Here is a 17490-nt window from a genome sequence, read left to right as displayed (position 1 = left end):
GTCCTTAAGACATCTTGATTATCAGGTAGTTTTCAACCTAGCTAGCGTGCATGAAGCAATGATTTCATTATTCACCTAATGATACTTGCTGCAGTAGCCTCAAGTTTAGCATCCTGCTAGAGCTTTAGTAAATAAGGCCCCCTGCAAGGGATCTGTAAGATCCAAAGCTAGACCAAACTGAGAAAATTTGTAATAATACCAAAAATAATTAAAGCTCTACAGACATAAATCTGCATTTGCATCTTTGAGGAGACAATGTAAAAGGATTATGTTTCCTCAAATAAAGACATTAGTTAATATAAATGAACTATTATGGCCTTCCTGATTTCCAAAAATGAGGAGTCTCAATTAGCCACCCACATATTTCAAAGTCACTCCTTGAAATCTAAAGTGTGTTTTATCTTTTTAAACCTGAGAGGGCAATTTCACTAGATTTCAATCCCTCTGACTGAACACTTCAAAACTGGGGAAATTTTTTGAAAGGCCAGGGTCATAATAAAGAAGTCTTTATCAGGCAGTCCCCTCAGAAAGGCAACAGCAAATCCAAAGTCAGCCTTGAATCTAGCAAACAGACTAGAAGCTCATGTAACAATTTAAGTCTAGGCAGACAAAACCGCTTCTAAATGATCAGACAGCAAAGAAACTCGGCTGTAAATAATCTCCTAACAAATTTTACCTAGTCCCCAAGCAGTTAAACAGCAGTTCTATAATAAAAATACCAATTATATATACTCAATTTGGGGGGAAAAAGAGTTAAGTTACATTATCTAAGATGTTAACAATTCTTTTGCTGTTAACAATTCTCTTGCTCTGCAAGTAACTGCACTGAGCATATAACAATAAACAAATGAGACAAGGTACCTGCCCTCAGAAGTTTATGCAATAAACATGGGTGAGAGTAAATAAGATAACTAAGAGACTGACCTGAATGAAATAAACAGGATAATATAGAGTAACAAGAGAAATCAAAGGATACAGGAAGGGGGTTGACCACTTTACATATAGAATGGTTAGAGAAAGTCACTCAGAATGTAACATGAGTCAAAACTGAGCTAACAAGGAAAAAAAAGAGGCAGAACATAAAGGCCCAAAGACAGGAAGGAAAATGCTTGGTGTAGTCAAGGAAGAGAAAGAAGGCCAAAGGTCAATGGTCTAGGAAGACAGTAAACAAGGTTGCAGAGAAAGGAAGGGGACAAACAATGAAGACGCTGGTAGGCTATAAAGTCTGCATGTTATTCTTAGGGTCCAATGGAAAGACACTCTGCTCTGCGAATCATTAACTACAGGAGTGTAAGAATAGCACAATAACAAAGTTACAAGGCTATACAGCAAATAGTTCAAATAAAGAGACGATGGCGGCTTGTATAAGCCGTGGAATAGAAATGGACATATTTGGGAGAGCAAATAGATTTGCTAATTGATTAGATGGGAGGAAAAGAAGGAATCAAAAGTGAGCCCTGGTTATTTAGCTTGAATAGGTGGATACTGTATCCATTTATTGAGCTAGGGAAGAATGGAGAAAGTATGGGGCTGTGAAACACTCAAAAATGTTCAGTTTTGGATATGTTAAATTTGTAAACTAAATGGAGAAATCAAGGTTAGTTAAATTACAATAGTAGAATATGGGGAAGATCTCTTGCATAAAGATGCCATTTAAAACTATGGTACCATACTGCACGTTAAACAATTACCTCAGAAGAGTGTAATGCATTATGCTTCAACAATTTTAAACTGGTCATAAATGCAACCTAAATATACCTGGTTTCTGCTCAGTTCTGTCCCTTCAACTTACATTTATCTATTTTCCCTTATCCACAATCTTCCTCCTGGTTGATCATACGATCCTCAAACACTACTATCTATCTGACCCAGCCATAACAATACTACTACTACTACTGTTTGTTATCATCTTACAATTCCAAAGCATTTAGCATTCATTATTTCACTTGATTCTAATGATAACTTTGTGAAGCAGGAAAAGAACAAGTTTTACTACAGCAGGAAATAAAAGTCTTACAAAGGCTGGCCTGGCCAACAACAAATAGCTATTATTTACTAGATGGGATGAAATCAGCGTTCAAATTTAAGGACTCTGTTTACTCTGTATTCATAGAACTTCAGAGCAGACAAACTACATGAGTTCAAGAACCTTACAATTTTGCCTTGTTACTAAACAAGAACCAGTGGAAGTACAGGCACATAGTAGACACTCAAATATCTAATAGGCAATGAACATCTCTAGCATAGACTAGTACTCAAGAAATAAAAATCCCAGATCCACTGTTGAGCCAATGTTTTACAGTAAATAAGATGGTATGTTTGTATCCTACTTTCTCATTTCCAATATAGAAATGTTGTCATTTATTTTCCAAGTATGCTCTAGTATAAATTAGATAATATCTAACATTTCAAGCCACTCAAAAGAAGATTGCTCTATGAATTCAGGATGGCATTATTTTGCAACCAGTCTTATTTCACATATCCATAAAAACAATTTCCCCTTTTAATCCAAATTTCCTATAAAAGATTTTAGGAAAGAAAAGATGTCAAACAGGCTTTACAATAGAGCAGAAAAAAAAGATCAAAAACTACCATTTGTATTTATCGACTACTATTTTGTGGAACTGACATAATACATACGTATCAAGGAAGAGGCCACAAATAGTTCCACATGCATAAGGTCAATTGATATTCAACAGAGGTATTCCAACATGATTCAATGGGAAACTAAATCTTTTCAACAAATTGAACTGGGAGAGTAGAACATCTAAATTTAAAAAAATAATAATAATAAAGAAATGAACCTAAACCCTTTTACAGGCCAAAAAATCATTCAAAATGGATCACAGACATAAAAATATAAGCTAAACTACAAAACTTTTAGAAGAAAGCTAAAAAGCAGGAGAAAATCCCGTGACTTGGGGTTAGGCAGAAATTTCTTATGACACAAAAATGCACAAATCAGGGACTACCCTGGTGGTTCAGTGGGTAAAACTCTGCACTCACAATGCAGGGGGCCCAGATTCGATCTCTCGTCGGGGAACTAGATCCCTCATGCATGCCGCAACTAAGAAGCCACGTGCTGCAACTAAAGATCCCACATGCTGCAACGAAGATCTCACATGCTGCAACTAAGACCCGGCACAGCATGCATACATGCATGAATAAATAAATAAATAAATTGTTTTTTTTTTAAAAAAAGCACAGATCATGAAGAAAAAAGTAACCAATTTTACTACAAATTTTGAACTGCCTGCTCTTCAAAATACACTGTTAAGAAAATGAAGACAAACCATAGATGGGAGAAATTTGCAAAAAGTGTATCTAATACACTTGTAGCGAAAATATATAAAGAATTCTTACTATTTAATAAAACAAGCCAATTTTTTTTTAATGGACCAAAGACTTTGACACTTCACCAAAGCACATAAAAAGATGCTCATCATGTCACTACACCATATGATACCTTTAATGTTGGCTAACTACGCACTCAACTACCCTCGCAGTAAATACTATAAAAATAAAAGAAACGTACTCCAATTAATCACTGTATTATTAATCAACTTGAGGTACTTTTCTTCCTTAAGGGACAAGAGTACTTAAGAACAACAGATCATCTGCTTCTTTTAAGAAGGGCAAATAACCGGTACAGGGTGTTTTGGAAGTTGGGGGGCAGGGAGGTGGGTGTCTGATCACACCTGTGCTATTACATATTGAAACACATTATTATAAATGTCTTTTTTTTAATACCTGTATATCATTGTGATCTTATTATATGCATAGGATATTTTATCTCAGGGTAGTATACACACTTTAAAAAGTGCACTTTAAAAAGGTCAGGGATCTGACTGGATTCTGTACCACTGCTCTAGAGCTGTACTTTCCAATATGGCAGCTAATAGCCATACATTGTAATTTAAATTTAAACTAATATTAAATCTTAAAATTCAGATCCACATCTGCACTAGACACATTTCAAAACTCCATAATGCCATACAGCTAGTGACTATTATACTGAACAGTATAGACAAAAAAATGCTTCCACCTTTTCACAAAGTTCTACTGGACAGCACTGCTCTTACAATACAACCTACTACTTAGAACACTAAGGAAGTTAACTGTAACAGAAAAATGAAGATAAACAGAATTCAAATTATGGTTCTGTCACTTACTGAGAAGCCTGGGTAAACTATTTAATTTCAGACTGAGTTTCTTAAACCATTGAATGGAAATAGCATTTCTTCTACATGATAATTGGGAAAAGCACTTTCTAAATTAAAATATTATATAACATTAGTTATGAAGTGATCCTAAAGGAGAATATTCCTGAAAAAGAACCCATTAGAACATTTTATTATAAACAAGTCACAACTGTATCACATTAAGGAAAATAAAATTTAGTTGCTGGCTAAGAATAAAATATCTTCTAAGTTCCTGAAACAAAATAGTATTTGACTTTCTTTATATTGTCACACTACAACTCTAACTATCAGCCATAATCGGTGGGAATCTAGGTTCTGGATACAGAATGTATGGATTCAGAAATACCACTCACTTAGTGGCTGTGTAACCTTAGCAAGCAATTTAAAATCTGTGACTTCATTTTCTCATCTATAAAATTAGGACAACAGAACCTTCCCACACACCGTGTCTATGAAGATTAAATTAGTTAATACAGTTAAAAAGCTTAGAACACTGCCTGGAACGTGGTAAGCATTAATAAATATTAGTTATTAAAATCCACTCATTATGGTAAATGCTGATATCAGGAATAAAGAACTATAACTCAACAACAAAAACAATCTGGTTTAAAAATGGGCAGAAAACTTGAATAAATATTTCTCCGAAGACATACAAATGGCCAATAAGTACATCAGACATTACTAATCATTAGTGAAATACAAATCAAAACCATAATGATACCACTTCACACCCATTAGAACACAAAACATGGAAAACAACAAATGTTGGGAAAAAATAAGGAGAAATTGGGACCCCTGTGAACTGCTGATAGGAATAAGAAATGGTGCAGCCACTATGGAAAACAATATGGTGGTTCCTCAAACAATTAAAAATAGAATTACCATATGATCCAGCAATTCCACTTCTAGGTATCTATCCAAAAGAATTAAAAGCAAATCTTCAAACATATATTTGTACACCCATGTTCACAGCAACATTTACAATAGCCAAAAGGTAAAGGCAACCCATGTGTCCATCAATGGATGAATGGATAAGCAAAATGTGGTACACACACATATAATGGATTATTGTATCTTAAAAAAAGGATATTCTGACTGACCCATGCTACAACATGGATGAACCTCGAAGACGTTTTGCTAAGTGAAATAAGCCAGTCACGAAAACACAAATACTTCATGATTCCACTTATATGAGGTACCTAGTCAAATTCATAGAGACAAAAAGTAGAGTGGTGGTTTCCAAGGGTTGCGGGGAGCAGGGAATGAAGAGTTATGGTTTAATGGGTACAGAGTTTCACTTTTACAAAATGAAAAGAGCTCTGGAGCTGAGTGGTGGTAATGGCTGCATAACAATGTCAATGTACCTAATGCCACAGAACTGTACACTTAAAAACGGTTGAATTGGTAAATTTTATTGTTGTATTTATGCATAATATATCATGCGTATTCTGCCACAAATTTTTAATTAGGACAATGAAGTCTTTTTTATTATGAAGTAAACGTAACTGATTTCCTCAAAGATTTCACTCAGAACATTTAAGAAGCATTTTGAAGAGTATAATATCAATAGGTATGAGATACCTAGAATAGTCAAACTCACAGAAAGTCGAATGGTGATTGCCAGGGGCTGGGGAGAAAGGGAAATGGGGAGTTAATGTTTAGTAGGTACACAGAGTTTCAATTTGAGAAGATAAAAATGGTTTTGGAGATGGATGGTGATGATAATTGCACAATCATGGAAATGTACTCAAGGTCACTGAACTGCACACTCAAAAATGGCTAAAATGGTAAACTTTATGTTTATTTTACCATAATAAAAAAGTTCCCTTATTACACAGATTGGGAGATTAGTGCAAGGGGTGGAAAACCTTACTTACATATCTCACAGTGGTTCATAAGGTAGAAAGACTTAAATCTTCTAAAGTGATACAAATTTAGAATACACTTTCTTCTCTAAACTTATAACAACTCAACCTCCTATTAGTGGGGCGAAGACTTTTAGCTAGTTATTACTGACACAACTACTGGTTGTAAAGAATTACCCCTATTGTAGTTTTTAACTATGTCCACAAATTCTTTTGACAAAAGGTGGAACCTAACTCCTCACCCCTTGACTGTGGGTTAGACTTAACGACTTGCTTCTCATGAAGAAAGTGTGGCTGAAGTGACTTCTGAGAATACGTCATAAAAGGCATCACGCTTCTACCTACCTCTCTTCTCAGATCACTTCCTCTGGGAGATGCAGCTGCCATGTAAAGAAACTCAAACAGCTACAGGTCTGCATATGGTAAGGCATATGGTAAGGAAACTGAGTTCTCCAGACAACAACCAGCATCAACCTGCCAGCCCAATGAGTACACCTTCTTGGAAGGAGATCCTGCAGCCCCAATCAAGCCTTCAAATGAGTGCAACCCTTGAGATTTTCATGAAAAGACATAGAGGGAGCCAGAACCACTCAGCAAAACTGCTACCAAACTTCTGACCCACAGAAAATCCATGTGTGATACTATTTTTCTTTAAACTCACTCATTAAAAGAATATACAGTTGACCCTTAAACAACAACACAGGTTAGAACTGTGCAGGCCAACTTATATGTGGATTTTTATCAACAGTAAATACTACACTATCCACAACTGGTTGAATTCGTGGATGCAGAACTGCAGATACCGAGAAACCTCACAAACGGAAGGTCGACTATAAGTTATGTGTGAATTTTCCACTTCAAGGGTAGGTGCCCATAATCCCCACGTCACTCAAAAGTCAACTGCGTATTTATGTTCACTGAAAAGCTAACTTGTTTTTACTAGTACACATATGTAAAGACAAAAATGACACTTTTTCAGTTGAAGAATGTTTTCTAACATATCTGCAAGTTGACTTTCAACAGAAAAAAACCTATGTAACTAAGATTTTTTAAATTCTTATTCTTGCTTAAAAAATTTTTTTAAGTATGGAAAAAACTTTTAAATATGGTTTTAAAAATATATAACCTGAAAACTGGATTAAAGCGTAGAAAATGAAGATCAAAAACACTGCACTCCTCAAGCTGTGAACAGAAAGATGACTAAAGAACAAGAAACTGAGTAGGATATCTTGTATAAAATGATGCAGAAACCAGCAACTACTTGAAAAGATACAGAGCAAAAGCCTATAACTATTCTGCTAGGTGGGGCAGCTAACAAAAAGGGAAAAAGCAAGCAGGTAAAACTGAAAAAGACAGACCTAACCACAAAGGGTCTTCAACAATTTTAACATTTTGTTTCTCACGATGCTACTGTTGAAAGAAATGAACCTGCTCTCCAAGAAAATACATGGAAGCACCACCAAAATTACCAATTTCGGAGACTTCTCAAACCACATAGCCAAAAAGAATTCATGTTAGGAGCCCCTCACACATACATCATTAAAAGCAGGGAGGGCAGGGAATACATCTCTTTCCAACCTACTCTTCCCTAAATATTCCAAATACATGACCCTAAAGGCTACTAAAGCAACAATACCAAGAACTAAAATTTAGGTAGATTTCTCTGGCCACAGGAGACTTTGTGGAGAACTGAATGTAACTAAAGGCTAACACATGAGTTAGGAGGTTATTTCCTTAGTCAAGGACCAAACTAGCACAATAAATGAAACTGGAAATGAGCAGGCAGGGCATGACTGGCATGCAGGTAATGCCATTAACAGAAACAAGAGATAGAATAATTTCAGAAACTAAAATACTGGTTTGACATGTATACATTAAGCACAATTTTAAAATATTACAATTAGAATAAAACTTTATCTCTATATTACACCTCACAATTAACAAAACCATCAGTTTTATGAAGAAACTAAGGCCAAAAGAGATAAGTAAATATACAAGGTCATGCAGGCCCTTTTCTAGATATTCCAAATCCCAGACCAAAAATCTCCTTTCTAACTTCCAGAAATTACCCTTTTTCTACATCACTACCCTTACCTGGATCTAAATTGTTATCAAAACATTTTCATCAAAAATTAAGCAAAAAAAGTGGTTGACTCAAAGATAATCTGGCCTGGGTTTAGGTTCTATCCTCACTTGTAATTTTACTTTCAGATTAGAGGTTCCCATCCTTATTCCCTTCTCTTGTCAACTTCAAATTTTATCTTCTTCTGTCTTATGTTCACTCCATAACCTGAAACAACATTTTAATTTTTAGCTAACCAAAGTTATCACTCAAATCGCTACTAACAAATAGCAAAACTAACAGTAGTTTATCTTCTTTCAGCTGGCCTCCAAGCTCCACTAGTAATCAATATTAACCAAAAAGCAGCAGTAAATAAGAAGAAAAACAAACATCAGTGATAATGCTCAAACAGAATGAGTTAATAAAGTAAAATCCACATGAAGGCAGTATTAAATATGACTAGTGATTAAGCATTTGGGACTCTGGAGTCAGACTTGGAAATTTGGTCAAGACTCCAACCTAACCTTGGTCATAACCAAGTAACTCTCTCCCAGTCTCAGTCTCTCTAAAATCTTAAATTTCTCACCTATACCACTGTAACAGTAGTACTTTCCTCTAAGATATACTATGTACACAGCAAAATACATGACACAATCATCTATAAACGTTAGTCATTATAATTGTTATTTTAGACCTATATATTGTTCAGGCACGTGAGGGGAAAAAAAGGGGGAAAAAAATGGGAGTGGGGGAGACAGAGGTACTTAAGGGGGGAAAAGAAGCAACCCAGCAATTGTTCCAGTTACTACTGGCACTGTATATTTCAATGCAAAGAAAATAATGAAATATTTATCAAAAACTCAAGTTGAGTGAATCTGTCCTTGAACAACTGCTGTAAGCAAATTTCACAAATGTCAGACTATCCAAGGATTAAAGCTAATTGAACCTGGTCAGGCTTCCCTGGTCTCACAGTGGTTTAGAATCTGCCTGCCAATGCAAGGGACACAGGTTCCATTCCTGGTCCGGGAAGATCCCACATAATGCGGAGTAGCTAAGCCCGTGCGCCACAACTACTGAGCCTGAGCTCTAGAGCCTGCAAGCCACAACTACTGAGCCCATGTGCCACAACTACTGAAGCCTGCGGGCCTAGAGCCCATGCTCCGCAACAAGAGAAGCCACAATGAGAAGCCCGCACACCGCAACGAGTAGCCGCCCCCGCTCACCCCAACTAGAGAAAGCCCGCGCACAGCAACGAAGACCCAACATAGTCATAAATAAATAAATAAATAGATAAATAAATAAATTTATATTTTTAAAAAAAACCCTGGTCACGGAATAATCGTTATCCTGATACTACTCCTTGGACTAACAACAGCAATAGGAAAAATTTAAAGAAAAATGATCACAAATAGTAAACGTTATGTGGTTCTTTTCTATAAATAAAGGCCATTCACTTCCAGTTCAACTTCTCAATCACGTTTAAAATGCATGCTCTTAAACAAGTAACTTGAACATCCACTAAGTTAAGGAATACATAAAATACAGGCTCTCCGAAGCATAAAAAATAAGGGGGGGGGGGGGAAGAGGGGTTGTTCTCACCATAATTTTACATAAATCAAGGTGGAAACTCAATTAGAAGTACTACACACAGCTCTGACCCAGAAAACACAAATATCCTATTCTAACAGAGAGATTTATTGAACTCTAACCTCAATTTTACATCAGAAAATAAATACCATATATGTATATCTAAATACCTACAATCTTTCGGACTCGCCTACCTCTTCTGCTCTAAGTGAGCTAACAAGATACAACAGTATAACAACAACAACAAAAAGTTCTGGGTTCAAAATAAATGAGCAACTGACCAGTTATTAGGCCATCTTGGCAAAGTGTTCAAAAATTACAATTTTTTAATCTCAGAAAAATAATTAAATGAAATAAACTCTAATTTTAGCTACATTGATCTGTTAATATAAATTACTTTAAAAATAAACTTTAGTTAACTTTTTAAAAACAAACACTTCTACTCAATGCCTATGATTCACTGAAAAACTAAATGCAGTAACAAATCGTAACACCACTCAATCCTCAAATATACAAATATTATTAAAACATGATACTCTTATTTGTCAAAAGATTTCTATTACAGCAATTAACATTCACAACTTTTTTAACAAGCTTTGTTTATAAACTTAAGGCAGCATAACCTTCCAAGAGAGAAAACATACTCGTTTTTTTTTAAAGTTATTTGAAAGGTTCTTAGTGCACCTTGCTCACTTCCTCTCAGTTTCTGTTCCTAGTAATGAACTGACTTTTTGGAACTCAGATCTTAAGGAATAATTTGAAATACAAAACCACTTCAAAAATTGTTTCAAGAAATTTCTATAATGGATTAAAAAGTTAGGAATTACCCCTTAAAACAATTTACTTCATGAAATACCAGATTAAAAGTCAAGCCCTATAATTTGTTTTAAACAACTACCTAACTCTAACTTGGAACACTAAACTGCATTTAAAACACAATTTACACTCATATTTAGAAAAGTAAACTGGCTATTTGTTGTGTTTTTTTCCTACCTTTCTACCAATCCATAAAGCCATACTGACCATATGGATTTTGTCTTTTACTTTAGAAGCACAAAAACTTCAAATTTGGACTGTTCCATCTGAAATATTCTTAACTTTTAATTCTTTCTGCATTTCAATTTACTTAATAGTTGTTTTCAGACTGCCCAGGAAACTGAAGCCAAGCAATCTTATTGCAAGAAACTGAAAGGCTTCCAAGAATAACACAGGGATAAAGTTGACTCTCATTACAGTTCACAAACGGACATTTGATTTGCTCACCATAGGGTACTTACAAATTCCAACAGGACTGCACAGGAAGGTGTTGGGTTTTTCTCTGTAATCTTTATGTTTTCCAGTTTGTTTTTTTATTTTGTATCCTCTGAAATAAAATCCAAGTTCTTTGAAGATACTTAACCTATGGCTACTTGACATAGAGTTACTTCAGTCAGCTACCCATACTTCTGTTTTAAAGTTTTCATATGGCTATCTCCAGAGTTAGCCAAGTTCCTTGGATTTAAGATTTTAAAGTCTTCTTTATTATTCCATGTACTTGTCACTGTTGTACTTATCCACTCCAGATGAAATATCCAATTTACGAGCCAAAAAGCAAAAACAAAAAGAAAATTTCACATCTGAAGAGCATTCCTAAACATCAGCATAAACAGAGACACACAGCTATCTCAATACTACCATGCTGCTGGGAAACTGCAACATCTTAAATTTCCATGTAAATAAAAGATAAAAGCAAAAAAACTCTGTATTCGTTCAATGTCTTCATTTAGAAAAGCTGTCCCATTGTGACATGAAAAGGGCTGAGGTCAAAAGTTCCTAAAACTTTAAATAAAGGTAAAAATAAACTGCCATGAAACTTCAGCAATATTTAAACAGTAATTTGAAACTGCAGAGAAACTACTCAGTACACAAATCAAACATATCTTACAGTTCTGGCTGAAGAACACCAACAACAGGGGAGGGATGGGGGGGGGGGAGGCAAAAATACCACCAGCTGAAATACTTTAACCAGTTATATAATCCGTCTGAACCAAAATACTGAAGAAATGCCTGGGTCTCTTTAATGCTTGTAGAATTGTTCACTACTATCAATTCACTTCAGAGATGATTCTTGCCAATTTTAATAAACTTCTGGGGCAAAATTATCCAGAAACATTGTAATTCCAAAATGGCCACTTGAAATATCCGGGGCCTTTTACACAAAACCTAGAAGATGATCTTCATATCTGAGTAATTCAATCACCTGTAAAAGTTACAAAAAACAATTTAAATTACACAGTGAGCTTTAATTTTGAGCTAAAAATTAATCCCCATTCTAAACAGTCAACCTCTGGAGAGAAATGCACTTCTATACCAAGCAAGCACCCAAAAAAAGTCAACAGTATGAAAAGCACTTCAGGATATGTAGAGATAAGGGGAAAACGATGGGAGATGGTATTATGGAGGGCAAGCGCTGATTTCAAATGGGAAGGGGGTGCGGATATAAGCTAACAGGATTATATAAGCAAACCTCCTTATACTTTGAGTAAATATTACAAACTATGAAACAAGCAAACAATCTTACAAAAGACCTTCTGTATTTTCTATTCAATCTACCAAAGGAAAACGAATAGAAAGGTGTGCTGCCACCGAGCATTACTAAATGCAACTTAGAGAATGAGGGATATAAAGAGAAAGACGCTCCCTCCAAATCAGAATGTCCAAAAGAAGAGGCATGTTTTCCCCGCTCAGAGTAGGAAGGTTAGTGCCTGAGAAGTGGGGCGAGAACATTCCTTAAATTCGCCCGAAGGTGAGACTTACCCGGCTTCTAAGGGCAGCAAGATGTGAGGGCTCCCAATTTCCTTGAATTAAGGAAACAGGTTTCCTTCTCACAACACTGAGGGGGTGGAAGAACCTAGCCCTTCTCGTAAACCGCGTTCAGAGTGGTTCTCTCCCCCAAACAGACCAGTCCCCTCAGACCCCACGGGAATCAGAGGGACTAGGCAGCGCTCGCCTCAGTCCACAGCTCGGGCCACGGACCTCGAGAGGCGGGCTGACCGGGCGCGCTGAGAAACCACCGAAGGCCACAACTCGGCCTCGACTCCCTCAGCCCTCCGAGAGCGGTAGCGGTGCGGAAGGAGGCGGGCGCGTGCGAGAGGCCGGAGGGGTGAAGACCAAGCACGGACGGCGCCGGACTTGTTCCCAGCCTCCGCCAAACAACCCCACCCCACCAGCCGCCCAGGCTAAGCCACCCACCCCCTCCCCACGACTGCCACCTCCGCTCCACCCGGGCCAACACCTAGAAGGGCCTCCCCGCGCTGTCCTTCCCTCTCTCTCCTTGCTCTCTCGCCACCTCCCCCACCCCCGCCGCCGCCCGCGGGCAGCCTCACACCTCGCGCCGCCAATGCCGCTCCCGACCCCTCAAACCTTAACGCCGACACGGGCACCCCCCCCTCCCCTCCCCAGACCCCGGCGCCGAGCCCAGAGGACGCTGTTACCTTCTGCGACACCAGAGGTGCCCCTGGCCTGGGGGTGCCGCTGCGCTCGATCCCGGGAGGAGGTTTTCGGTACTTTGAATAATCCCCTTTTGCCGCTTTTCCCTCCCCCACAACCAGTCTCAGTCCCAAAATGGCGCCGACCCGATCCGCAATGTTCTGGGCCAAGTCTCGCGAGATCGTGAAAGGTGGCGAGGCGGGGAAGGAACTAGAGGAGCTGAAGAGAAGGGAGGGGAAAGGCGGGGCGAGGAGAAGGAGGAGGGAGATAGGGTGTGGAAGAATCGGTACAAACGAACCTACTGGGCGGGGCAGCAGGAGGAGCGCCTCCACCAAAGAACCTTCTGGCCCAAGCAACCGTTCACGCCCCGGCCAAAGAAGCTCCGCCCTCTACGTCGGGCGGCTGGGGGGAGGGGAGAAGGGCGTGGTTATGCCTAGGGGCGGGGCTTCGAGGAGGTCCAGGAGGCAGGGGCGCGCAGGGGGCGGTGGCTCCGCGCGGTGACGTCAGGAGCAGCTGGAGTTGGGGATTACCCCCTGCTGCTGACGTGAGGACGATGAACAATCGGGAAGGTTCGGTGGAAGGGGGAATTCCCCTCTGCTCCCTGAGGAGCCCCTCCTCCCGCCCTTCCCCCAGTCCGGGGCCAGCCCGGAGCCTGGGATGGTGGGGCCGCCGTGGAGGGGGGCCAGAGGGGAACGATGCTTCGGGAGGCGGCCGCGCGGGCTCGAGTGGCGGGCGCCGCGGCGTCTTCCACTGCTCGATGTTCGGAGGTGCCGCGGCGCGGGCGATGCGCCGAGTACCGCGCTGGGGCCTGGGCGGCTGCGAGATCACATGCCCGCCTGTACACGGCCGCTCCGCGGGCGGAGCGCCGGCACGGTTGGCGCAGGGCTAATCGGGCGCCCTGAAGCAGTGGATCCACTACCGTGTGCAGATATTAGAGGGTGTCGGACATAAATAATATACGTATGGGAGGCTGGTGACTGAAGAGGCGAGACTTGCTCGTTGGAAACGAAGCCCAGATTCTCAAGGGATAAAAATGGCTACTGGATATAATCATGCTAATTATCGTTTCTCTCTTTATTAAATCTACAGCAGGGGAGAATTATTTCAAGTGTCTCGGTCCCACACAGCTCAGACGATTTTGTGTAGAATTCTGTGGGCGTCACCATTTTCTAGTTGCGATACCTTTTCGCGTTGTAACTGAAGGCTCACTTTGAAACCTGTGAGATTAGCCTTCCAAGAGGAAGAAAAGTAACCATGTTTTTTACGGATTATGTGGGGGGAAGGTGTCTTAACGAGGGAAAATCCAGAGAATAAAAAGTACTTGGCTCTTCGCCCTCCTCCAAGCCACGAAGACTTCATACACGGAAACTTTATGGTTCTTTTATATGCATTATGGGGTTTGTAGTTTAATGGACTGCTTCTAAAAGCTCCTTTTGAAAGAATATTTGAATGTAAACTCACCAAAAATTACACCTCCCAATCTTTTAGTCTTCGTAGGGGAGGTGGACACTTGGCAATTAATAATGCCTCGCTGAGTGCAAAGAAATTAACACTTGCTAGATTCCTTGTCTGTGCCAAGCACTTAATCCTTATTCCAGTCTCTGAAGTGGGTGTTACTTTCCTCATTTTGTAGATGAGGAAACTGGTTCGGGTTACACGACATGGAAGTTGGGTGCCACAACTTGCCTGTACCAGACTTTATCGCAAGTCCGTTTGGGTCTTAATTCACCTTCTTTCCACCACACCACATTGCTTCCGTAGAAGTAACTTATGTATTGGGACAAGACCTGCTTCTCCTTCTGTTTCTAAGCATGATGTCAATTCAATAAACAAAGGAAAAGTATTGATTTAATTTAAAAACACGAATTGTGCCTTTCCTATGGCGAAAGACATTGTGAAGTTGAAAACCAAGTAATGAAGTAGAGAAACAGTTGTAACATGGATGACAAAAAGGTTAATACTTAATTATAGACCCTTGGCTGCTATCCTTAATATCTAATAATGTTTAATTTACATAATAAATATATCAAGAGCTCTTAGAAATTAAGGAACAGATAACCATACTGACTCTTTTAAAAAGTCAAAGGACATGAACAAGCTAATCATGTATGTGTCAGTAATTAATGGAAAGATGCTCTACCTCACTGAAATCAGAAAAAACGAAAATAAAACTAATAGTGACCTACTACTTTCTCCTAGCAGATCGGCAAAGATTTAAGAGTAAAACCTAGATGAAGGTATAAGGAATAGGCATTTGCATTAACCCGTGTCAGCTGATCTTCTACATCTTAGTCTTTTTATTTGTAAAAAATAGGAAAGGTGTCCAATAATTTATAAAGATACTCATTGATAAGTTGCTTAAAATTACAAAAAAAAAAAGGAGACAACCCAAATGCATATAAATACAGTGAGTAAATAATGGTACATCCATAGATGGAATATGAAGCCATTAAAAATGAGGATATACTTCTTTGTAAAAAAAAAAAAGGTCACATGAAAAGATGTTCACAGCATACCATTAAGAAAAATAAGAGGTAGATTACAGGACTGTCCATTTTTTGTCATCTAAAAAAAGTATATATCAAAGGATAAAGTCTGACTGAATAGATACCAGAATGTTACCAATGCTTATTTCCAGGTAGCAGAATAATAGAGGATCTTTATTCTTCATACCTGTTAAGGGCCTATGTTACTTTTCTAATCGTTAGGAAAAAGCTAACTAAAAAATTAAATACAAGAACTTGTCTCCAACCAGTAACATGTTCTCCATTATTTTATTCATTTAGTGAAATCTAAACAAAGAATTTATCACATAATAGAGTATTTTAATTTATTAATGAACATACATTATAGTAGTTTGAAAGAACACTTTTTTAACCAAGCCCTATATAAGAAATATTGAATAAGTTTGGTAATTCTTTCAATGGTTTTATAAATATTAGTCACAAAGAGATTAAGTAGCTTGCTCCAAAATAATGTTAGCCCAAGTATATATGATGTGTAAATGAAGGTATTCATTTCCAACTTATTTGTAATAGTGAAAACCAGAGAACCTAAATGTCTACCAACCGAGTACTGGTTAAAAAACTAAGGTACATCCATATAGTAGAATACTGTACAGCTGTTAAGAATAAGGTAGGCCAACATATGCAAAGATGTTCAATATGTTAAGAGATAAAAGTATGTGGCAAAACACTATATATAGCATCAGAATCTATTATTTTTTCAAAGTAGGTATATTTATATAGAAGTAACTAAAGAATAACTTTAATATCATCAAATCAGGATTTTTTTTGTTTTCTTCACTGCTGTACTATTTGAATATACTATTTTAAAATAACTTAATGTTTAAAACTTTATTGCCCCAAAATCTGCAGCAATTGGGGAGCAAAATAAAATATTTCTGTAGGAAACCATGTAACTATACCCAGTGTTCCTTTTCTGTGTTCCCATTGTACAACCCTGTGCTTACCTCTATGATTATCTACCCATTTTTACCTCTACCTTGGTGCTGGAAAGTGTCCAGGAGCTTCCTTATCATCCCCCTACACTTATTATACTAGATTATAGTTGCTGATTTTCTTACTTGTCTCTACCATGGAACTCAAAGATCCCTGAAAGCAACAACTATGTCTTATTCATACTTATTCATAGCAACTAGTATAGTTTCAGCCGCAGCATAAATATTTGTTAAGTGCGTGCCTTCCCCACCTTTAGTCCTTGTTTTAGCCACATAGTACTCACAGTTCTCAGAATTTCCCTTGTTCTTGAACATTCTGTGCAGATATTATTCCCTTTTACTAGATTACCTTTCTCCTCTCCACTCTCTACTTTGCAAATTCTTTTTTTTTTTCTACTTTGCAAATTCTTATTTCTTATCCCCAGAGACCCTGTTCAAATGGCACTGAGGTAAATAACAATCAGATAAAGGTTGGAACATCCTTCTCTGGACTCTCACATGGATTTACACTCACTTTTATCACTTTGTGTCCCCCCTTTCTAGACGGTGAGACTGTGGTCAGGGACAGTGTTCTATTCATCCTCTGCCCCTAAATCAATGCTCAGCGCATAGAACATCCTCAGTGAATATGACTGGCTGGGTGGTTGAATGAAGGGTCCAGAACCCACTCAGCTCCGTTCCCATGCACCAGCACAGCCTGACCAGTCTCTGAGGTCACTGCCGAGGTACAGAGGTCCTCTCATATTCTCTGTTTACTGCCGATTGTGGTCCTACTATTGCACTCTGGTGGTTCACAGACAATCCGAGTTGAGGCTCAAATATCTCGCTTGAAGAAAATCAGAGACT

The 17490-nt window shown here is 38.4% G+C and overlaps 1 protein-coding gene across 5 annotated transcripts in view; it reads right to left on the bottom strand.

Annotated features, from left to right (window-relative positions):
* Positions 1 to 13550, bottom strand: part of GPBP1 (GC-rich promoter binding protein 1) — a 73237-nt gene extending 59687 nt beyond the window's left edge. For 2 of the 5 annotated variants that reach the window (XM_061187810.1, XM_061187814.1), the window contains exons 1-2: positions 13190 to 13372; positions 10994 to 11955 (exon numbers count right to left, since the gene is read on the bottom strand). The gene's annotated coding sequence lies outside the window, so the exon portion shown is untranslated. Of the gene's footprint in view, positions 1 to 10993; positions 11956 to 12512; positions 12634 to 13189; positions 13373 to 13482 lie in introns of those variants that run through there. The other 3 variants (XM_061187811.1, XM_061187812.1, XM_061187813.1) reach the window with 3 other exon arrangements.
* Positions 13551 to 17490: the final 3940 nt, after the last annotated feature.

This window comes from Eubalaena glacialis, chromosome 4 (assembly GCF_028564815.1).
Source record: "Eubalaena glacialis isolate mEubGla1 chromosome 4, mEubGla1.1.hap2.+ XY, whole genome shotgun sequence".
NCBI lineage: Eukaryota > Metazoa > Chordata > Mammalia > Artiodactyla > Balaenidae > Eubalaena > Eubalaena glacialis.
This window is presented reverse-complemented; position numbering and strand designations above follow the sequence as displayed.